This window comes from Pseudopipra pipra, chromosome 5 (assembly GCF_036250125.1).
Source record: "Pseudopipra pipra isolate bDixPip1 chromosome 5, bDixPip1.hap1, whole genome shotgun sequence".
NCBI classification, from domain to species: domain Eukaryota; kingdom Metazoa; phylum Chordata; class Aves; order Passeriformes; family Pipridae; genus Pseudopipra; species Pseudopipra pipra.
The window spans coordinates 425,366-449,896 of NC_087553.1; the positions used below are offsets into that span (position 1 = coordinate 425,366).

At 44.4% G+C, this 24,531-nt stretch overlaps 1 protein-coding gene and 1 long non-coding RNA gene across 2 annotated transcripts in view; one reads left to right on the forward strand and one right to left on the reverse strand.

The window, feature by feature from the left end:
• The window catches only part of LOC135413923 (uncharacterized), a 193,153-nt gene extending 174,263 nt beyond the window's left edge, over positions 1 to 18,890 (reverse strand). The window contains exon 1 of the transcript XR_010430494.1: positions 18,391 to 18,890. The gene's annotated coding sequence lies outside the window, so the exon portion shown is untranslated. The remainder of the gene's footprint in view (positions 1 to 18,390) is intronic.
• Positions 6,669 to 7,466, forward strand: LOC135415236 (uncharacterized). The gene is made up of 2 exons (XR_010431024.1): positions 6,669 to 7,010; positions 7,157 to 7,466. It is a non-coding gene; the product is annotated as an uncharacterized LOC135415236 (long non-coding RNA).
• Positions 18,891 to 24,531: the final 5,641 nt, after the last annotated feature.

Below are 24,531 nucleotides of genomic sequence, written 5' to 3' on the forward strand. Positions count from 1 at the left end.
TAAAGATACCAACTGTGGCTAACTGAAATTTCCCTCTTAGAACAGGGAAGTAATGCACATGTCCCCAGGCCAGTTATTTTTTCACTCTCAGAAGTAATTTGTCTACAAACCAAAGTACATGTAAAGTTCATCCTTGAAGAAATCCAACACTTGCATTCCTAAGACCCCTGACAGAACAAAGCAGGCCCATTAGAATTATCAAGAAGTTAAAACTCATTAACATCTTCTATACCAGTTTCACTCAAATTGCATATGTAGGCTTTGTGGGTTTTGATACCGTTCTTTAAAAATAACTGCCTTTTTTTTCCTCATTCAGCTGAACTGTTCTTCCCTGGAGACTTCTCTCCAAAACTGTCAGCTACTGAAGTGGTTGTCACTTCTGTGGACTTCCAGGATATCAAAACGCTACCTTCAATTAAATTATTGTCCTAAAAACCAAAGTTCCTTAGGCACAACAGAAACGGGGTTCAGACTGATCATAAACAAACAACAAGCACTTTTCCCTTCGTGTCACCTCCTGACAAGTCAACCTACATAGACAATGTTTCACCATCAACCTGAACACAACAAGTTTCAGGGATTGATCACTTCAGGGACATCACTGTAAGCAAAGGCAAACTGCAGCACTGTTGCCACAGAGGACAACAGAAAACCTCCTGAAAGAGGCAATTCCTATAAAGAAATGAAGAAAATACAACAGGTGAGAAGCTTCTTGAAGAAGAATTCCGGTTAAGGGAAAAAAAAAAAAAAAAAGAAAATTGATAGTCATTGAGACAAAATAACTGAGTTCTTTAATGAGGAAACCAATTCTTCAAACATATGATCACCTAGTACTGAAGAATAATAAGAGAAGAGGATATGGAGCACAAATGGAACAGTAACTCATGCTGCAGAGGAAGAACACGGACAGATACACCAAGGAAAGCAGCCAGCACATCAGAAAACTGTTAAACAAATCACTTCAGGGGAAGCTACTTCCTAAAATGCAGAGCTGGGCCTCAGGTCATCACAAGGTGCTGCCCTGTCATGGCTACAGACTGTTAAGGATGTAACACTGGATCCACTGCTTTCCTCCCGGGAGACGCCCCCTAAGGTGGTGTTGGGGTACAGCTTTCCCCCTGGAAACCTCGCAGCCGGGTAATGCAGAGCACTCCAATCCTGCCGGATGCCAGGGGGGCAGTGGGAAATCCCTGCTGGCATTTCAGCTGGATGCTGCCCCCCTTGGAGCCTGGCCCAGCCAGGGCAGGCCAAGGGGCATTTCCAGCAGTCCTGGTACTGCAGGGGCAGGACAAAGCAGTGGAGCCCCTCAGTGCCATGTCTGCACGAGGGACACCCTGCAGCCTTCCAGAGACACTGGCAACAGCTTTTCCGAGCACTCCTAGAACTACTACTGCATGTTCTGGATCCTTACAGTGTCCTTGTGCACGTTTGAAACCAGCACAGGAATCTATGTCAGATCTATGTCAAATCTGTCTACAACAAAGTCACAGAGCCACTGGAAAAATCTTTGGGAAGGCATCCCCAGGGTCCTGCACTGTGCTGCTGCAACAGCCTGTAGCCAATGCACAACTTGAATAGAAAATCAAGCAATACCTTTTCTCTTCAGTAAGTTGTCAAAGCCTGCCAGGAAAGGCTGGTTTGCCTCCTGAATCATCACTCTGCACCTCAGACATTCTGCAAACCTGCTACACATTAGGAAAACTCAGCAAACCCGCTACACATTAGGAAAACTCAGCAAACCCAAGTGCTTCTCCTGTTTTCAAACTCACAGCTGCTGAGTTGTGTCCCAATAGTATTCTGTGGTACAGAGTACCACACATTTGGTACAGACAATCACACATTTACATGATCAGAAGGCAGTAAAATTTAGGCAAGTCAGGAGGACTGATAACAAAGCTGAAAATTACAGTTTTTCTCCTCTGCTCCACTCTGACACATTTAATGGCATTAGTTTGTATTTAATCCATACTAATAGAGCAGAAAGCAGTTTACTGTCTGAGGCAGATCAGATTAATTCACTTTACTTAAAAGCAAAATGAAAATTTTTAAAATTTAAAATTAAAATTGCAGTAAAATTGCTGATTTTTTTCTTTTCTGTTAAACTATCATATACTGTCTCTCTGGATCAGCACAAAATTAAAACAGGGGGAAAAATCCATTTGTGTTTCCATAAGGACACATTAAAAACTTCTTAGTTTGTTTTCTCTGCTCAGTTGGTACCTTAGCATGAGAGACAGGGTGAGCCCGCAGAGATCAGCTGTGTTCATATCACACCTCTTCTAGGAAAAGGGATGTGTTTTAATAACCCAGAGCACCAGAACCCAGCAGGAGTAAGACTTCATGACTTACACTTCTAAGAAGGGGTAATGGGCAGAGGACAAACCTCAGGCCCCACTGCCTTTTCTAGAAGAATCTCAGACCCATCCAGCTGAGTCACAGGACAGCATTAAATGCTACTTCTCTAGAAATGAGGCTTTGGGAGGAAAAGACACTGTGTGGTGCCATGCAAGTTTTCCTGGCAGGAGACCAGGCTTTCCATGTTACCCCCAAGTAATAAAATCACAGGTAGTCATCCAGGTTATTTCCAACCAGCATCGATAAAATCTTTCCATCTCATGGCATTTTTCTGCCCCAGGCCCCTGCCATAAAGCAGAAGCTATGTTCTGTCATGGCAAAGCTCTCATCCCAGAGTGCCTGTCCCTGCCCCCGGGAGGGCTGTCACTCAAGGTCTGATGCAACTACACTTTCTGTTCCTCCATAGGGAGAAGGCAGTGGCTATCTCTGTGAAGGCAAACTTCCACCAACTCCCCCCACAAACAACCCACAACCACCACCCCCTCAACACACAAAACCCAACTATTTAATATTTCTAGAGGTACTTTTAAAATAGTTAATTAACTATTGTCGGGGTTAAAAAAATTTCCCTCTAAAGAGGATGTGGGAGGTATCAATATCAGCATCTTGCCCTCAGTCCTTCTGTCAAGTGGGTAACTTATTGCGTTATGTGCATGGAAACTTCATCTGTCTTACTTGTTTCTTCTGACCAGAGGTGTTGGTGTGCCAGCTTCGTACCTCCTTTCTCATTGGAACACTCTGGACCTTGCTTGCCAACGTGAATCTGCCAAGTGACCTGGCAATTATCTCCCCATATGTGACTGTAACAGGGCCTTGAGAGCAAGGTAAGAGATGAGGACAGAGGGCTGTGAACTGCTGCTGCCTGGAAACAGTGAGCCCAGCCCAGAGCTTTACTGAGCCTGCCTCAAGGAGTGCAGAACACAGGTCCTCTGTCCCACAGCCGGCTGAGCTCTGCAGCCTGGAGGAATCCAGGAGAGACCAGAGGAGATTCTGCAATGTTGCTATTAAAGCATGAAAGGACTGCCTGAATATTGCATTGAGACACCCCCTAATTTTGGCAAGGCTTCTGATTCCTGTTTAGGAGTCACGTCCACAGGCATGAGCCACTTCAGCAATGTAAGTGAAGTTAGTATTTATGCTTTTGCCTGTCACTTCTGCCAGCCCACAGCCCGTGTCCACCTTTCTGAGATCTACCAAGATCCAGAGAGATACAGAATGCTGATCCCTCCCTGTGTCCTTTTGCTTAAACAAGGTTTTACAAAGAGTGGGTTTTGTGTGTTTTGAAGTATTTTGTTTTCAAGACTACAAATTCTTTAATAAAGAAATCTTTACATACAGGTATTTCATTCCCAGACTTGGTATAAGGAAGTCATTATCACTCTGTGCATCACAAGGAAGGAGGAAAGGAAGCAGAGGGAAGTGACTTGATGTTTCTTTCCCCACCCAGGTAAAACAATGCCAGGAACAGAACCAGGTTACCCACTTTGCTGCCCAGGCCTCAGTGCCTGCCAGGTGTGGAACTGCAAAGGACCAGAGACAGAGACACTACAGCAACAAGTAACAGCAGGGAACCGGAGGTTTAGGAAGGGCACAAACCTGCCAGAGCCACAGACAATTCTGTTACACCTAACTTTCTTTCCAGGCAGGGCTATAAAACCAAGCTACCACCGACAGACCAAATAAACTCCAGTTCACCTCTTTACAGCTACACGGCCACTTTCGGAGACAAACTAACGCGACACACCCAGCAGTGCCACCCCAGGAAGGGCTGTTGGACTCAAGTGCCAGTTGCACTTGGGTGCCTCTGTTACTCAGCAATAAGGCTGAGTGATCCCTCTGCAGCACCTCCTAACAGACTGGCAGGGAGGAGGAGAATCCTACCTAAAAGTTAGGCAGCACTGACTCCCAAATAGTGCATATAAATAACGACTCATGCACATGGTAACTGGCTGCTTGCTTTGGAAAATACTGCCAAGTATCTGAGCCAGTTTGAAACCAATGGGAAGGACAAGACAGGTAGGAGATCAGTATTATTTGAGATGAGGAACAGAGCTGAGAGAAAAGGAAAACACTTCAGGGAGCAATGATAAGCAGAAAAAAAAAAAAAAAGATGATGTTTTAAAACTCTATCACAAATATTTGTGCAAAATGTGTTAGTGAACTATATGGGAGTTTTGCCTATTCCAGACCCTGGACACCCAGAAAACAATGCAGGAAATTCCATATTCCACTGAGGGAGGATAAAACATTTCAGTATTCTTTCTCCTCCCCTTTCTCCCCCCTTCTGTGGGGGCAGCTGTGTGAAATTCCTGAAGTTGCAACCTTGGAGGAATTGTCAGGAAGAAATTGCAACTGCCAGGAAAGGAGGTTGTGATCTTTTATCAGCCGCTGTTCCATATGAAAACGTTATATACCTGAAATCCAATAAATCAGTACAGCAGTGCAGGCAGTCCCGGGCAGACAGGCAGCTCCGCCAGGCTCCAGCCCTGCCAGCAGCAGTTCCCAGTGCCTGGGACACCGCGGTGAGCGAGTGCCACCAGTGCCCTGCAGGAGCACCCCCTGCGAGAGCAGGATCTGCCGGCAGGATTCAGTTCCACGATCTGTCCCTTAGACTGATTTGCAAGATAATGCTCTCACTCCTCATTCTTTAGGGTACACGGGGAGACTGTTTTTTGCTAAGAACGTAACAGCTCTCCCGTACTGTGCCCTCCAGCAGACGGGTTTCCCTCCCGTCCCCCGAGCCGGGCTGCACTGCGATCTACCCGCACCATGGCAGGGGCTGATCCCTCAGGCCCGGCTTCCTCCAGCACCCTGCTGCTCTAACTACGGAAAGCTGAGAGCTGCGAGGCTTGTCTGCACTCTGCAAACAGAGTTTGAGACAAATTCCACATAATCCATACCTATAGAAAGTAATCCAAAAAGCAACATCTACTAGAGCAATTTCAGAAATACACTTCACAATACCTGGACAATTAAAAGCAGTTTTTGTATTGCTTATGTATTTTTATCATTGATTACCTTCAAGATAAACACAAAGAAATAAACGACTTTATTTCTTCATTTTATTTTGATAAAAATAATGAAAATGTAATTTAAGCTCACGCAAGGAAAGAAGAAGCTACTGAGAATGGTCAGTAGATGTATAAGTGACACGAGAAGTGTAGTTAAAACTTTTCACAATGCTTTCATATTTCAACAAGTAGTTACATTTATAAAATAACAGCAAGTTTTAGAAAAATCTACCAGAGTGTTATATTAAAAAAAATTTTTTTAAAAATCAATAAGATCATTGACTGAGCCCTTAAAAATTACAGGGTGCAATTTGAGAAAAAACTCACCCAACTCTACTTATTAATATTAAATAACCCAAGAGTTATGGTAGCTTCTGGGAAAAAGGCCCTTGGAGTGTTATCAGCACTCTTCATAGGAAATCTTATTTTTTAATTTCCATCTAAATAATCAGTGAAATTCAGCAACACTTCTCCACTGCACAGAGCAAGAAATTGCCACTGTTAATCCACACCGTGACAATCAAAGCCTTTGCTGGACAAACTCACTTCAAATGACACAGCCCTTATGCCAGAACTGGGGAAACAAAATAAACAACAGAATGTAATACCATCTTCAGAAAAGTCTGAAATGAAGCAAAGATTCTTCCAAACCCTGATCTCACAACTATGACATTTTGTTAATGGCAACAAGCATTATTTCAAGATCTAAAAAATACTGAAGAAAGATCAAGCAAATGTTTTAGCTAGCACTCTAAAACTCCATGCTTTATTTTTCTACTCACGTTGTCACCTGTTACCTATACTAAAAATCTGTGTTTGTACATGCATTGTATTTTACTCAATACATTATTTCTCTGCCTCATTTCATGGCCTTAATATTTACATCTATATATACAAAAATTAATATGGATTTTAAAAAACCCAAACAACAGTCCCAGTTTGAATTTTTCGACTGTGTAACTTAGCCCATTATCCCTGTCACTATTTACAGCATTATAAAAACATGCACATGAAAAAAACAAACAAAAAAACACTGCTGGGGCTCACTCCAAGAAAAATCCAATCCTTCAAATACTTCTGAATTACTAATACTTCTATGCAATGTCTTGGGGGTTTTTTTCTACCTGTTTTTTTATCACAAGAATTTCAAAATGACCGAATAAACAGAGATGGAGTCTGCTGCACACAATATAAAAGCTGATTCCTTTCCTGAGAAGAACTCAAGGGAAAAGGCATTTACTGGGGCTAGAAGCATTCCCAGCAGTTGAGGCTCTGTGGATGCCATCACTGGAAGCAGCATGTCGTTTGTTCCAACTGCTGCCATGTGCTCACAGAAAGCTGCTATTCTACCAGGCACTGCAGCGTATTTACCCTTCCCTTCTTGCTGACACCCCGGTCCCTCCCTCCCACCTGACACAGGGAACACGTGGGAAAGGCAGTGCCAAGGAACCATCTGACACACAGATTTCACCCAAACCAAAGTGACCCTCACAGATGTGAGGCTGCAGCCCAGGCCAGTCAGCATGGCCTGGTAACTGAGATGGGAAGAGAATTCTCCACATTCTGTTCGCACAACGACCTTGGATAACTTGGCTCTGTTCTTGTGGGATTTGGAGCTCTGCTCCCGGATGGATGTGAGATGAGGTAATGCCGTTCAGACGGGGCTGAGCGCTGAGACGTTACAGGCAGAGCTCAACCCTTCTGGCCCCAGTTCCAACCTTGTAATTACACTGAACTGGGTCAGTGGAATTTCTCAGCTGCCACTCGTTTCTTTGCTTCTACATTTCCAGAGTGCCGGTTCCATATGGACAATAAACTAATGGACTGTATTTCAAAGCCATCTGACTGCAAGAAGCCCAGATCTGTGCTGCTCCTCCGCACTGCACTGCAGGGTGAGCTTGTGCTATGCCTGCTGTCAGGGCAAGGCCTGGCCCTGACTGTCACCACGGCCACAACATGGCCACCCAACTGCAGGGAAAGCTTGCAATTACCAAGGGATACTCCTTAAAAGTGCTTTAACAACAGAATCTGTCTGAAGCACAGGATAATCACATTTTTAAATTGACTCCGGGGTCATTAAAATCAAGCAATTCCGTTCCATGTCTTCAGAACTGACTGAAGTTGTGAACAAGTATGTTCTACGTGGTTTGCCCCGTGAAAAAGAAAACCTTGCATTTTCCAATCTCTAGAATAACGATGGCACAATCAATGCAAGTGTTACTATAACACATGCCAAAGCCAAGTGTCTGTTCAGTGAACCAGTGGGGGTTTGGTACCTGTCTCAATCTATTTACCCCACAAATACATCAGGATAAGCTTCTAAAACCTCATCAAACTGAACTCTCAGTAAGCCAAAACTGACCAGGGCATAAGCTTGTGCCATATCAGTCAATTATCCATAAACCACCTGCACAGCTCTACAGATATCCATAGATATACAGGCACACTGAGGTACCTTTCCTCCTCTGTTTCCTTTGCAGAGCGCAATACAAAACCCACCAGCCCGTAGGAGAAGGTTGGACAGTGCAGACCGAGGTTTAAACCAAGCCCCAAGTCTTCAGTTCACCTCTGTAAGAGTTCTTTGCACTAAAATGCATTCAGCTTGTTTCTAAAATACCCATGTCAAATTAAAAAAAAGAAATTCAAAGAGAAAACAATCACAGAAGTAATAACATTCCCTCTCACCTCCATCTTCGATGGGTCACTGCTATGGTTTTGTCTATGACCCAAATTCTGCCCACAAACAAATTTTTAAATGAAACTTCAGAATGGATGTCTGGCAACATCATAAATCACCGTATAAAAATACCACCCCCCCATGAAAAGTACACAGAACACCACCACAAGGCACATGGAGCAAGGACAGTGCTGCATATGCTCCCTAAAGTGCAGATGGTACCAAAGCAGATGTTAAGATAAAGATGAAAATTGAACCTCCTAAACTCGCTCCTCCTTGTTCCTCTGCTGGGAACACCCACCCCCCTAACACACACATCACCAAAGAAAAGGCAATACCAAATACATTCACAGCATGTGAGTTATTTGCAATTTCTCATACTGAGTGACCAGATGTCAACTAAGATCTCTGCAGAGAGAACCAGCTTAAAGGGTTTATTTACTGGACAAACCACAATTAAAATTAATACTTCTCCACTTTGCTACAGTGAATTTCTTCAACAGGACATCAGAATTCTTCATACTATGCAGCTACGGAAACGTTGGAAGCTTCGCAGACAAACACTAAATATACTCGGACATAACCTTTCCCCAAAGATCCCGCAGAGCCTGGTGCTTGCAGTCGTGCAGCCCGGCCTTTTGCAGCCCCAGGCTGTGTCTGGAAGGTGGGATAGGCAGGCTCTGGGCCAGCCCTCCCCGCGGCTCACGCACGGATCACCCGTGGGTCACCTGGGAGTCACCCGTCTCACACCAGCCTCACATCTGTACCACCCGTCTCACCTGTCTCACATCTGTACCACCCGTCTCACCTGTCTCACATCTGTACCACCTCTGTACCACCTATCTCCCCTCTGTACCACCTGTCTCCCCTGTCTCACACCTCTGTACCACCCGTCTCACACCTCTGTACCACCTGTCTCACATCTGTCTCACACCCGTACCCCCGTCTCACCCCCGTCTCCCCCCCGTCTCCCCTCTGTCCCACCTGTCTCACACCCGTCTCCCCTCTGTCTCACCTGTCTCCCACCTGTCCCACACACACCTGTCCCACACCTGTCTCCCATCTCACACACACCTGTCTCCCCCCTGTCCCCCCTGTCTCACACACACCTGTCTCCCCTCTCTCTCACCCCTGTCTCTCTCACCCCTGTCTCACACACCCCTGTCTCACACACCCCTGTCTCACACACCCCTGTCTCACACACCCCTGTCTCACACACCCCTGTCTCACACACCCCTGTCTCACACACCCCTGTCTCACACACCCCTGTCTCACACACCCCTGTCTCACACACCCCTGTCTCACACACCCCTGTCTCACACACCCCTGTCTCACACACCCCTGTCTCACACACACCTGTCCCACACACACCTGTCCCACACACCCCTGTCTCACACACACCCGTCTCACACACACCCGTCTCACACACCCCTGTCTCACACACACCTGTCTCACACACACCTGTCTCACACACACCTGTCCCACACACACCTGTCTCACACACACCTGTCTCACACACCCCTGTCTCCCCTGTCCCACCTGTCTCCCCCCGTCCCACCCCGCTCTCCCGTCTCGCCCCCCCCCCCGCCGCTGCGCTCTGGCGCCCCCTGCGGGCCCCGCTGCCCGCGCGGGTGTCCCGCCGCCGCTGCACAGGGAGCGGTCCCGCCTTCCCGGGAACATTCCCGGGGCAGCACATGCTATCGCTCGGGTCACCTGAGCGCACAACACAACAGACAGGAGACAGGCTGGCAGGCTCCCTGGGAAGGCATTCCTGAAGGGCACAGGAGTCCAGGCAGGCTGCAAATCCTGAAGCAGGCTGCCACCCTTACGGATGAGCGAAGGACTGTAACGTGTCTACATGGACTTTATAAAGCCTCTGACAGCATTTCCCACAACATTCTCGTGGAGAACCTGGCAGTCCATGGCTTGGACAGGGGCTGTCCACTGTGTGTAAAGCACTCGAGAGTGGTGGGGAATGGAACTCCACCCAGCCCCAGCTGGATGGCACTGACAGGACTCTGCAAGGAGCAGCTGTTGATTTAACCTTCATTTTGCTTTTTCATTGGCAGGGCTGTCCTGCAGCAACGAGACCAAAACCTTGCAGACATAAACTTACTCTTTTCAGAGCACAGGTGCACATCAGCCAACTGCTGTGCTTTGTGCTGTGGCAATACTCCTGCAGTCCCACCCAGTGCCACCGCTCTGGCTAAGCACAGGAAAGCTGAGGTCCCCAACACTGCACAGAGCACAGACACACCAGGGAATTAACCAGGCACTTTGTCCTTTCTTGAGTCGTGACACTGACAGATTTTGCTGGTACACACCACCTTCAAATCACTGACTGACCTGAAGTGGAAATTAAAACCCATCAGAGTCTATTAGTCCAACTTCTTTATCAGCACCAACAAATACGTTTTACTCCCATCTTACTGTTTGCAAAACTTTGTGTGCTCATCTGTGTGCACAAAAATATTTGTGTTCGTGTGTGTTTATATACCTAGGGCATACTGGGACAATCAAGTCATTAACAGAATTCATCTGGTAGGAGAGATTGGGAAGGACCAGAAGTATTTCAGTCCTGCAGCAAATGGTTTACAAACAGATGCCTCTAAATAAAGTCAGGTAAGGACTCCCTCAAATTTTCAGGGTTCTAGAACAAACACTTGAAAAAGGATACGATAAAACCAAGAAGGACTTGGGATACACTGTCAGTGCATTTACAGTCTCAGAGACTAGTTATTCAATACAGTATTATTTAAATTTACATTTGAAGTCCTCCTATTTTGCCTTTCAGAAATATAACCACCTATGGGACTAAAATAGGCAAGCATCCTTTTCTCCCCTGTTTAAACATTATTAATCAAGCAGTATAGGCAGGAGAAGCTTATACAACATGCAGCCAGTTGAACGCCAAAGCCAATCAGCAACTTGTATGATTATCAAGAGAAAAACAACTTATCAACTTAATGGGTAATTAAACTGAAGATTCCCTGACTCTGATATAGGCAGGATTTCTTCTTAAACACTGACTAAAAAATGTAAGGATCCAGCAGTGTGTTTGGATCCTGTAGCTTGCCCCAATGGCATCCTGAACCACCTCTCAAGAATAACTGCTCTTGTTTTCAAGGCAAACATTGCAAAATACTGAAGCGTGGCAATATGAAACATCCACGTGTAACCAAACACAAAGGCATGAAGACAGACAGACAGCCTTTTCCATACTTTGGGCAGTAAGATTATTGCTGCCCAAAGCCAAATTAGCTAGTCAGAAGCAAGAGTTTTCTAGGTGCAACCTGTGACTGACACACACATCCTACTATTCCTCAGAATTCCCCATGCCCAGGATGGAGACAAGCAGCTTTTTAAACTGGAGCAGAGTTTATGCAGACCAGATGCAACCATAAAAATACAAACCACTTGAACCTTAATAAAATACACAGTAATGAAAATGTTGTAAAACAGATACTAAAACCATAAAATACTAACAAGCTTAATCAAAATGAACCAGGGTCAAAGCCACTAAGTCCAGCCATCATCTGCAGAAAGCCAACGAACACCAGATGGATTTTGGTTTGGGGCAAGAGGAGGAGAAAAAACCCAAACCTATTTTGAACACCGTAGCAAACTTACAAGCGATACAGAGAAAAAAATACTCAGAGCATTTAATATTTCACTGACTTGAAAAGTTACGGGTTTTTTACTAAAATTCATTCAGTCACAACTCGTAATCTATCCTGTAAGAGAGACATCTGGTATGTGTTAATAACATACAAACTGAGGGACAGTTGGCATTTCTCTCCCCCTCAATCCTTTCTGTAATGCTATTTTCTGAAGAACTTTGTAAAACTCTTCTGAAACAAGTCACTCCACTTGACTGCAGATCTATAAAATCCTAAGCATTTTTTTAAGACACAGATCCTTATAACCTAGTATTGGTTACATGTATGAGGTTACTTTATTTGTCATAACAAGTAACATCTATGTGAAAAAAGTAATACGAAAATGAAGTAACGCTCATTTTGAAAAATAAACATGTAAATGTGACAAAGCAGGAATGAATATCCCTCCCACATTCCTCCTGAAAATGAGCTGCCCCATCTGAACACTTTATCTCAGTATTTTCCTTTTTATAGGAATGCAGTTCCCTGTGTACCAAACTTTCTGAACCACTTCAACCTTCCATTCTTTCAAGGCAAACACTACACTCCTTAGCACAGTTTGGTATTAGAATGATGCTGTGATTGCAAATACCACGGTTTCATAAAGTACAGTTCACCTTGGGCTCTACAGGGCAGTGTAGTATTCAACTCTATGCTGATTTTGAAAGCAACAGAAAAATATTTTTGCATTTTTAGACTACCAAGATTTAGAATTCACTTCTCTGGGCTGATTGTGCTGTGCTTGCTCAGACCCAGACAAGTTACCTGACCTTCATGCACTTTTGGGATCAAAATCTCTAATACTTTGAAGCCCAAATATTTCAAAAGCCTAAAAATTTACAAAGCAGACTTGAAAACACTGGTTGACAACTCCTTTGGTTTTTTTTTTAGTAAGTCTTTGCAAGCATTTTCCTGAGCAGGGACATTTGATTCTTTTTTTCCTTCTGTAATAAAAGTGAAGATCTGTGGCTCAGTAACTGCAGCTTCAGGAAAAACACTGAGTATCATGAGACAGACCCGAAAATCACAAAGAACTGGCAAGAATTTCCTAGTGCAGGATTCGAGTGTGAGACTGCCAAGGGAACTGAACGTCATCCACAGCCAAGTTGCTCATGCAGTTTTCTAAAAGCAAACAGAATTGCATTCCAGATCATCACATAACATGAACAATGTGGGGAGATTTAGGCTACTTGGGCAGGGGGAAGAGAAAAGGAAGGATTAATAGCATGAAGTGCTGCCATGGATTGTCCAGGGAGACTGTGGGATCTCGCTCATTAGAGTTTTACGAACAGGTTCGACAGGCATCTGTTGGGAATGAACTAAGTACAGTTTATCCTTTCTCCAGGCAAAGGAGGGGCCAACAGAACATCTGGGGGGCTCTTTGAATCCTGCCTTCTGTGATGCTGTGCTCTGCAAGCCAAGGATGGAAAAACACTTTGCCAACAACCCTCAAGCCCCGACACAGTGCTAAGAACTGTGCTTGGAAAAGGAATGCTGGGCACTGAAACCTCGAAAGGTTCTTTACCAGATACTGCTGTTCTCCAGCTCAGTGAACATTATTTCATGCATTGCTCGTGAAACCTCCAAACACCACCACTGCTGACAGATTTAAAATTTTCCTACTCTGAATTCCCTGCAAGCTACAATTTTTCTTTTCTTTTTCCTTAAAAAGGAAATTCCTTTATTCTCTTTAAGGATACCCAGAGAGACAAGCACATATTTCAAAATCATGTCTCAGCGCTGCCCTGATCTGTCACCCACCAGACATCACCCTGTAAATCTCCCCAAGCAATTTTGTTACAGGCAGGTAATGCTCTTTATAAACACTGATTTTTAATGACTGCTGTAAGTAGTTACAGCTTGAACTGAGTGGATATACACTGTCACTTGACATTTAAGATATCAATCCTAATTTTACTTATGTACACACACACGTGTATATGCAAGGGAAAATCCTCTCTGGGGAGAAAGAGGGATTATAACAACTGTGCCCAATGTAGCAAGTGAGGAGATGCACCCAGGAGAGGCCCTTACTCCCTGGACTCCCCAGAGCTGCATCCCATAAAGTTGGTTTGGCTAAGTCCCTCCATCCCATACAGTTGGTTTGGCTAAGTCACTCCATCCCATACAGTTGGTTTGGCTAAGTCCCTCCATCCCATACAGTTGGTTTGGCTAAGTCACTCCATCCCATACAGTTGGTTTGGCTAAGTCACTCCATCCCATACAGTTGGTTTGGCTAAGTCACTCCATCCCATACAGTTGGTTTGGCTAAGTCACTCCATCCCATACAGTTGGTTTGGCTAAGTCACTCCATCCCATACAGTTGGTTTGGCTAAGTCACTCCATCCCATACAGTTGGTTTGGCTAAGTCACTCCATCCCATACAGTTGGTTTGGCTAAGTCACTCCATCCCATACAGTTGGTTTGGCTAAGTCACTCCATCCCATACAGTTGGTTTGGCTAAGTCACTCCATCCCATACAGTTGGTTTGGCTAAGTCACTCCATAACAGCCTCATAGCAGACTACATAGCTGAAGCACTACGAGACACATCCTGAGCTGCAGAGAACTGAGGGATGCCATTGCATACCAGTGAACCACCAGGATTTTCACAACTTCATCCTGTGTTTCAACAGTTCTCTGTGCACCTGAATTCAAAAACGTCTTTGGTTTAACTGCAGGATATGTTTTAAAGGAAGAAAATTATGTTTTGTTTGCAATGTTTTATTGCACTGTGAATGTTGCCAAATTCTTATACTGAAGACGGGGGGAAACCCTCCCCGTTCCCCTTCTGTACACCACTAATTCATTTCTGTACTTCTTATTATCATTGCACCTCCCTCCCCCTCTATCCCAGCTCTCCACTGAGGAGCCTACTTGGAGAACTTCTAGATTGCATTTTTTCCACGCACTGTTACATTTATTTCCCAGGCTCTGCCAACCAGTGGGTTTAAAGAAATGATTTGCCATCTCATATTTCAAAGGGAGAGCCCTTCGTGCAGGAACCCATCCCACTTTCCATGTTCATCATCGACACCAAAGATGCCAAACACAAATAGCTTTCAAACCTGCAAACCTTTGGGAAATAGTCTTCTGCCTAATATTAAGAGACAACAGGCATCTTAGGGACTTTTTCACATAGTATCCTTTTTCTATTAAGAGTTTCATCTGGACTTTGCCAACTAAAAGTCTTTTATTTTTTTCAACTCTGGAGCTGCTGCTGGCTAACTTTTGAAAAAAATTAATTCCTACTTTGAAGTTTAAAATCAGCTTTTACAAATCATGATTTTTTTTTTATTAAAGGTAATAAGCAAACTACTCATGTGCAGAAAAGTATGTCCTACAATGCAGATGTGGGCATGTAAATCTGCAAGGGAATGTGCACTACCTCTTTATTGCAACTTACAACATAGCTGCTGTAATTAAAATAATTACTAGTTCTTCCATAAGATTATCTGAATCTGTACTGGTTCCTTCTGTACATAAAAAATAGCCTGTGACCTAATGACCATCTTCAAACACTTTGATGAAATAGAGAAAACTCAAGGTAGCATCACCACAATAACTTCTTTGAGAAAAGACCCTGTGACCAGGGAGGAAAAAGAAGTTTCCTATAGTTAAAACAACTGTTTTTCAGCTGTGCTGTCTATTAAAAATGTTCTGTTTCCAGACACAGACTAATTATGTCAGAATTAATCTGAGGCAAATACTATCTTCAAAATAGTACTTGTAGGGCTATAACAGTAACAAGGAGAATTTGGTTTAATTTCTCCTTAAACCATTAATTTCATACAGTCAGTATAAAAATCTACAGTCTAAGTCATTTTGCTTTATGTAGTCAATGTTCCCATATGAGCCGCAGACAGGAAACATTTATAAATCCTTCAGGACGTCTTTTTATAATACTCTCACTTTTTGTTCATTACTACACTTAGGTTGTGCATTTAGTTTTGCTTTAAGCCATATTTCTTTCACAGAGGCTCAGGAGTTGTGGGGAAAAGACCCATGCCAGAAGCAGAGGCAAGTGAAAAGCAGCTATTCCTCCCAGCTCCCCACTGCAAGCAGTTCTAAACACAGACCCTGCATCTCTGCTCAGGGGAGCAGGGATGGGACAGAAGGGGAACCCAGGGCAGTGCCATGGAATCAGCCAGAGCACCAGGAACCCCCACTGACCGTCCACACGAGACAAACCCACTCCTATCCACGGCTGCTTTGAGGGCAGTCATTGCATTTGCAAGGTTTCCACCCCAACTCAGGTAGAAATGGGGGCTTATAAGACAGTAAGACAGAGTGACCATTTAAAACATGCAATGCCAAATACAGCGTGCTCCTTCCACAGCCTTCCCTGACTCCTGGCTCCATGGATTCTGCTCTACACAAGCCAAAGTGGTGCTCTGCCCGTGACACACCAGGAGTCAGCACGACAGGCTGCCTTAACAGGAGTAAAAGGGACAGGAAGGATCCTCTCCTTTGCTGCCCCTTCTGCGGTGGAATTGAGACACCTCAGTGTCTCAGTGTTCCCAGGATAACTGCAAAGTGAGGAATGATTATCACTGCTGTTCTACAAAAACAGAGTGGCTATGGGGCTGTTTGAAAGGTACTTAGGTGCCTAAGGATGCAGACAGGCACCTACTGCTATTTTAGCTCTTCACCTAATTTGCAGATTTAGTTGCAAATTCCAGCCTTGGGCAGCAGTGTTTGATAGCTGTGCTGTCAATGAAATCATAGCAGTATCATTACAGCTGTCCTTCTGAGCTTTGTGTGCTCACATGGAACCTCAGTTCAATGAGAGGGGAAGGACAATATTCCAAAACAGCAGGGAATAGGCTTAGAGTGAACATGTATGAGCGATCTGCACCAAAATACATAACACAATTGGAATCATGCCAAGACAGGATATTAAATACCCTAATTTAGTTAGTTTAGTTGCCTGGCCTTAGATCTATTAACCACATTCTACTTCTGTAACATTATAGTTTCTCCTTTCATTCTGAACTTCTAGTTCAGAATGCTCCAGCCTAGGATAAGCAAAGATCTACATTTATATCATTCTCAGTTTTAACGTTTGTTATTTAATCTTTGTATATTGTGTGGAGTTAAAAATATTTTATGAACTGCATCAGGTTGCACACAACAAAGTATATTTATACAGCTACAAAATTCTCTGTTAACAAACTGGGTGCTATTTAGCATTAAATGGGTTAGAAACATTTGCAAAACAGCTCCCAGCACCACTACTGCATGGAGAGGTTGTCGACATGGCCAGGAATTCTCAAATACGTACCTTAAATCAACTTAGAAACATTAACATTTCAAACTTCCCAAATCAATATGGAATACTAGAAAGCCAGCATTTATTTTTCTATTTTTACAGGGCTGTGCACATTCACAAATTGTATCAGACAAATATGTATGTCACTTCCAAAATAAAAAGTGGATAGCGAGTGTTTCCCACCTAGGTTTTTCTTCACATCTTCTACAGAATTTAGTTGTCCAGTGTATCCAAGGTAGACTCACTGGGACTAAATGCCAGCTGTGCCTGTTCTGTGGCAGAGGTATCAGCTCTAACCCTGCTCTCCCAGCTGCCGTGGCACGAAGTGAACTGGCCTCAGCGTGCAGCTCTCTCAGTGCCACGTGCTCGCAGAGCTGTTCCCATCTGCCTTCTGCAGGACAAGCTCACAGCACAGGTCTCTGGGCTTCAAACTCTGATCCCTGGTTTACTTACTGTGCACCTTTGGCTAAGCAAACACAAGCTCAGTGAGAGATACTGAGATTTATTTTTTCTTTCTGCACCTTTTAAGCCTTATGGATGTTTAGCTTTTCAAACCCGTTCCATGACCCAAGTGCACTCTGGCTCATGGGTACCTGTACACACAGACACACACTCTCCTTTTTCCTGGGGAAACAACTACCATGGCCTCAGCCCTGCTGGCTGCATCCAGCACTGCCACGAGACACAGATCTCCCGCACACCACCTGCACCTGAGCTCACAATGAGAAACAGCCACCTCCATGTGCTCTGGGTCACTTGCACGTGCATTTAGCTGACCATATTTTGTTCCTAGCAGACACAAAATCCAGCTGTGCTAGTCACCTGCTTGGTATGACCCTTCTCCCATCACCTGCAAATCAGCAGAGCTCAGCTGAGTTGGCACTAACCTCTGTTTTCTGAACAGGCCACAGTCCTGATCAAAGCCAGTCTGCACAAAGACAGTGCTACTCCTTTTGACTGGAGTCACTCCAGTAATAGCAGGGATGTTCTTTGTAGGAGCAAGTGAAGCGACATACAGAGAGAAGTCTTCTTGGCTCTGAGACAGCAGAACACTCAAATACAGAGCATCTTGATTTACTGCTAGATTAGTTTGTGAACTGACAGTGCTGACACAGCCAAAAAAATTAAAAATCGCCTTTCACAGGAGCAACCAGAATGTGGCAGAGAATCACCTCTAAAAAATGAAGCACAGGCCAGACTAAGTGCATGCAATCTCCTCTAGAGCTGTCAGATTTTTTCTTTCTGCTTCATGATTTACAACATCACAAACTGTGCAGCAGACACAGTAACGGCAGAGTTTGACTTTAAATGATTTTTCTGACTCCCCTTATCTCCCCTAGTACTGAAAAGGCCATATCTGTCTGTCATGCAGCACTTTTCCCTCCCCCAGAATGTCCAGAAACCAGTGTGAACTTACCCTCTGAAGTGGGAGAACAGTGTGCAGGCCGTCAGTGCCCAGCTCCTTTAACAACTCTCCAGTGAAACACTTCTGCTACAGCCTCCACAGTGCAGAGGAAGGGATGGGGACTTTCAGATTTGAAGAACTTCCTCCTGTATTTGCTTTTTCATCATTAAGTTTTTGTGTGCAGCCACCTGAACTGGGGCCAAGGCAATGCCTTCATCCAGAGTCTTGGGCAGGTGAATGAACGATCACAGACACCAGGAGACCCCTGCAGTTTTGTGGTTCTGTACGGAAAAAACCTCTCGGTTTTGTGTTGTCGCTAAATAATACTGAATCTGGGATGCAGTTTGCAGGCTGCCCTGCCTTGCCCGTGAGCACATTTTAGAAGGAAGGTGCAGGAAGATGTACCACACAGCTCGGGCTGTCGAGTTCTCCTCGACACCCCCTCAGGGAAGATGGTGCCCGGTCCCCGAGGGGATGATGGCGGCCGGCCCCCCAGGGGATGATGGCGGCCGGCCCCCTCAGGGAAGATGGCGGCCGGCCCCCTCAGGGAAGATGGCGGCCGGCCCCCTCAGGGAAGATGGCGGCCGGCCCCCTCAGGGAAGATGGCGGCCGGCCCCCTCAGGGAAGATGGCGGCCGGCCCCCTCAGGGAAGATGGCGGCCGGCCCCCTCAGGGAAGATGGCGGCCGGCCCCCTCAGGGAAGATGGCGGCCGGCCCCCGAGGGGAAGATGGCGGCCGGCCCCCGAGGGGATGATGGCAGCCGGCCCCCCAGGGGAAGATGGTGGCCGGCCCCCCAGGGGAAGATGGCGCCCGGCCCCCTCAGGGAAGATGGCGGCCGGCCCCCTCAGGGAAGATGGTGGCCGGCCCCCCAGGGGAAGATGGCAGAGGCTGAGGGGGGCTGAGGTGGTGCAGGGGCTGGAAGGGCCGTGTCGGCAGGGCCGTAACGCCTCCAGAGGTTCCTGCATTACCCTTGAAAAGCTTCGGAAAGCAGCCTGTGAACCTGACGGAACGACAAGAGGAGCAGCACCGAGGTGCTGCCGCACGGGTGGCTGTGCCCTCAAACAGCCATCAGCCCTGCCAGAGCTCCTGCAAATCTGTTCCTGTCCACCAACCCTCTCACACACACAAGGCCACAATACAACAGATATTGAACTTAACATGCTGAATAAAGACCTTTAACCAAACTCTGAGAGATGCTAATGGAAGTCACTCAGTGGAGAAATATGTTAAAAAGCAGGCAAAAATGGACATAAACCATTGTTAACGGGCTACCACAAGACCTCACCTTCGCAGTAATGGGAATCATTGTGAGGCAGGTGCACCGTATTTGGTGGTCATCACACACAGAGCTTTATCAAAGGTTACAGCCAAGAATGAGTGGAAAAAACGTAACTAGCTGGAACTTCCTAACCACCAGGGACAATGCTTTCAAAACAGCATGCAAGAAGTCACCCATAAATAAGAATTCTTGGTTAAAAATTCTGGTAATCCAAAGGACTGTACTGAAAGGTAAAGGAGCAGATGCTGGTGTTTCTTAGTGCTCTTTCTCAACAGAGGTCAGCTATCTCCTTTGTGCTTGTGCTGAGGAAGGTCCTTTAGGAAGTTTTAACAACTACAAGGCAAGGCAGGTAATGCACTTGCTGTAATCACAAAAACACCCTTTGGTTTTGACATCTATTATTTTAAGGCAGGCACAGTTTTTGTGACTAGAATATGCATCCTACTTCATTACTTCAATCTGAGTCTACAATTTCATTCACATTAAAACCTATGAATTTATGCTACAGCAGATTTCAATAGATCTTCTGCCATTACACAACATAGTTCCTTTGATCTTTATTTTAAAATCAGCTCCTGCTTTTCCAGGAGTTAGTCTGGTATGCTTTGCAGCACCACAGTTGGGAAGATGTTATCACAGATGTTGCCATTTTTACTGATTAAGTATCACAGGAGTTTATACAATACATATTCTGAGAGAGCAGTCACAGATCTCTATCATTTATCTAGAAAAATCTTTTTATTCTATTCACTTAGGTCTCTATCACGATACAGGGGTTTTGGTAATTGCTGAATTATTTTCTATGTGGTTCCCTGGCATGCCAAGATACAACTCATGGTAACTTTTCCACAGGTGAGACAGAAAGACGTCAAAATATGAAGTCCACAGCACCAGACTGAACAAAGAACATCAAGGAGGCCTCTCTCACATTCCTTCTCCTCCAACAAGGAAGCTGCAGCTTTTGCCCTTTGCTAACTCCCTCAACTAGCCCAAGACTCACCACCACTGGCCATGGGCGAGCACATGGCTCTGGGTTTCAGCTGACAGACAGAACAAAAGGCTTGGAGTTCACTTGAGACAGGAAAAAAATAAGGAGCTAATTTTGATAAGAGAATGAGTTTAAGCATTTCAGGAGCAAAGAAAGAATGTAAGCAAAGAGACAGGAATGAGACAAGGAAACGATTATGAATGTGCTGAAAAAGAAAATACAAAGTTCCTCAGGAAGGGGAAGGTTATACAAGAGTGAAAGGGGAGGGGGAGGAAGCAAGGGAACACACCGGCAAAAACCACTGGCAAAGACTTCTGAAAAAGCACAGCAAAGGAAAAATAGGGTAAGTTTACAGCTTTCCTACTTAGATGAACATTCTATTCTCTCGATTATTAATTTTTTTAACTTTTCTCACTGGCTGCAAGAAAATGAATCTTCAAGTTCTTTTAGCCTGCCAGTAGGACAGAGCAGACAGGGGAGAATCCCTCAGCAAGCGACAGGATCGACATCACAGCTACTGTCGTAGTAACTTATAACCACATCTCATCGACTGCCTGAAGAACTCCACCAGATGCATTTACCAGGCCTTTCTTCAGACTTGTTAAAGGGCAAACAAATGAAAACCAGCACCTGTCCTAGAAAGGCAGAACCTGCAAACAGCAGCAACGGCCCAGTAACGTGCGTGTGGCTGAGTAAATGATCAGAGACTGAGAAAAAGCAGATCATCTTCAATTTACCAGTTCACTGCTCTCTAGGTGTCAGCACTCCTGACATGCTCATTAAGTCAACGACCAGTCCTGCAATCTATTAGCTACATCCCTTCAAATTTATTGTGCTGAAATGTGCAATTAATTGTGTGTTGGTGTTACATTATTTGTTCTGCAGTCACAAAAACTAATCCATTTCTGTCTGCTAGTTACCTAGCCTGGGAATCTTCGTATATGTTGATCATCTAATGCTAAGCGAGTTATTGACATTTAGAGGCATCACAAAAGACTCTTGTAACTCAAAACTCTGTTCCTGTAGCTACTTTAAAACAGCTGACCTTAATGCAAGCAATTGCATGAGTCTAAAAGAAAACACAGTAGGAGAAGGCTAGCTGGAAATTTCAACCATCTTTTAACCTTCTCACAATTCCTGCCATTACCATAACTCTTCAGGAAATACACCATCAAAATCAGGCAATTGCTAACAGATGTGTGGTGTATTTTCAGCCTTTGTCGATACTCTGGTTACTGAGCTAGAATCCCAAATAGTCCAAACCCCCTGAGCTCAGGGGGGGCACAGCTCTCCCTGATTTACTCAGCTCAAGTAATAAAGAGCCATATACTATCAATTTCATTATCCATGGGATCCCTTATGCATCAAGCCAGCACCCAGCCTGCCTTTGGAAGCGGTGTCTGGTGTTCCCTCGGGGTAAGAACACCCCCATCCCCCTGCTGATGGAGTCAGGGCAAGATCCCCTCAGCACTGCCGGGAACCCTCCCAGCCAGCACAGCTCCACATCCCAGGGGGGACAGGACTCCAAACTCAGCCATGGCTGGCAGTACAGTTTGGAATGCAATGGGATGTCTGCACTTCAAGGCTGAACACACAGCACTGAGCTGGCTGTCCAAGCACCCAGAATTCCCTCCCCAGGAAACACGCACCCCTGATAGTGGAACGGCCAAACCTTTGCTTGATCTCATAAGCACACATATGCAGATTTCAAGGACAAGAAAAACCTGCATTTTGCATTGCTGGTATTCTTTCAGCTGGGGAAAATGCCTAAGTATAAACCAGGAAAAATAGGAGAATACAGAGGAAAAGAGGAAACACTGGGTTTGGATTATATAACATAAGTAAAAGCAATTTCACTGAGATTAACATCCTCTTAAAGTGGGAGCATAACCCAGAGCCAGAACCTAAAAATTATCAAAGTAGGATTCACCTCATTACTTGGACGAGCCAAAAAGCTGGGCCTATAAACCCTCCTGCATAGTTAGGCACCTATCCCAAGCAAGCCACCCCACCTCTGTGCAGCCAGCCCTTCCAGAGGCAGCCCCTGCTCTAGGCTGGCACGGTCACCACTCCCAGCTGCACAGGGAGGCACCACCCTGCAGAGCCCAAAACCTCCCAGCAGCAATCGGGGGCTGCTCCTGCCAGGACAGTTCTCATCACCCTAATTCCCCAAGGACACGGCAAAGCCTACAGCCATTCTGAGACACCTGAGGTGGCCACAGTCCAACATCACACCTGCTGAACACCAGACCCACCCTTTCTTGAAAAACTGTATATTAAAAACTATGGGAAAGATATTTTTACTAATATTGCTCTTTACAGAGCTCTAGGAATATAAACACTGACCACTTCTTGTAACAAAATGGGAGTAAAGTTTAACCAATTTATGTATGCTTTATTCTGGTTTAACATTTAAAATATTTTGCCTTTTTTATTTACTTTAAAAATGAAGAATAAAAAAAAGTATATGAGGGTCTGAAAGACAACCCCTGCGTATATTCTAGGATGATAATCAAATTTGTTTGGTTTGTTGTTCAGAAACAATTTTAGAAAGGGATACTCATGGAAAAAAATGAACTAGGAGAAAAACATGGCCAAAAAGTTCTGAGAAAAATGCAGTTTGTGAAAAAGATGCTTTATGTCTTCTTTACAAGGCAAATGAACCACAAGAAAGACAGGATTTTTATATTACATTAAAATTTATATTACACTGCATGAGAAATAGTTCTGTTAAATGAGGCATTAAGAAAAGGAAAAAAAGAGATAAAACTTCATTGCCACTTGGTAAAGAATTCCTAGCCAGTGCACCCATCTGCCACGGGAGGGAAAATAATCCCACACAAATAAAACAAGGAAAACATGCTTGCAAAGCTATCATAAATTTGGGGTTCTGGGACTATGAACATCTGAAGTTTTATGAACATTTAACCTAAACATAATTTCTTGTTATGTATTACCAAGTAAGGCTAAATATTTAATGAGCATTTGTTGCACAAAACCATACTTTAAGTCTATGTGAACATCAGAGCAAATGATACAAGGTTTAAGGTATTTTAAAATAAAGATATGTTTGAAGCAGTTATTTAAAAAGAAAAGCATCCCTAAAACTGACAATTCAGAACTTGAAACAGCCTGGTATGTATTATAATTTAATCCTGATCTAGGAGATCAAAACGGATTGCCACAAAATTCCCCTGTGGTGATAAACCTTCAAATCCAAAGCTGTTCTCCTGTGCACCACCAACACTCACAGATCAGGTCAGACTGCTCAAGCTCACTCTGGGAGGTCAATACTTAGGATTTCTACCTTTGCCCAAACTTGTGTTATTTTACTGAACTCAAGCTCTAAATCCAAACATTCTGGTTACAGAGAACACACCTGAGTTGGCAGTGAGCACTTAGATCTCACCTATGAAAAGTACTGTGAGCCCAAATAAAGGTGTTGCTTTTTCTTCCAAGGGACAATGAACTTGTACCCAACTTAGAGGTGAAAAATATATACCAAAGTAATTTTATATTTGGTATATAAAGCTGTATATACATAGGAGCTATGTATCTTGTAAAATTAAATCCCTAAATCCAATTCTTAAATATTGATCTTATACAAGAAGAGCTTAACAGTTTATGCTAAAACGATACTACATCTGAATGAAACCCTCAGTAAACATTTGTACTATTATAAGTCATAAAAAATACATGCCCTGTATTAACTTTGTACAATCTACTGAAATACTTGCAGGATGAGTTCTTTTGGGTGCAACCCACTGACATGCAGCAGATGAATTCCTCCCTTTTGGATGCTATACCATACAGAACAGGAGTTGTGGAATACATTTTCAGCCTCCTAAAACTCGCTAAGAACCTCTCATTTTGCCACTCGCAGTCAT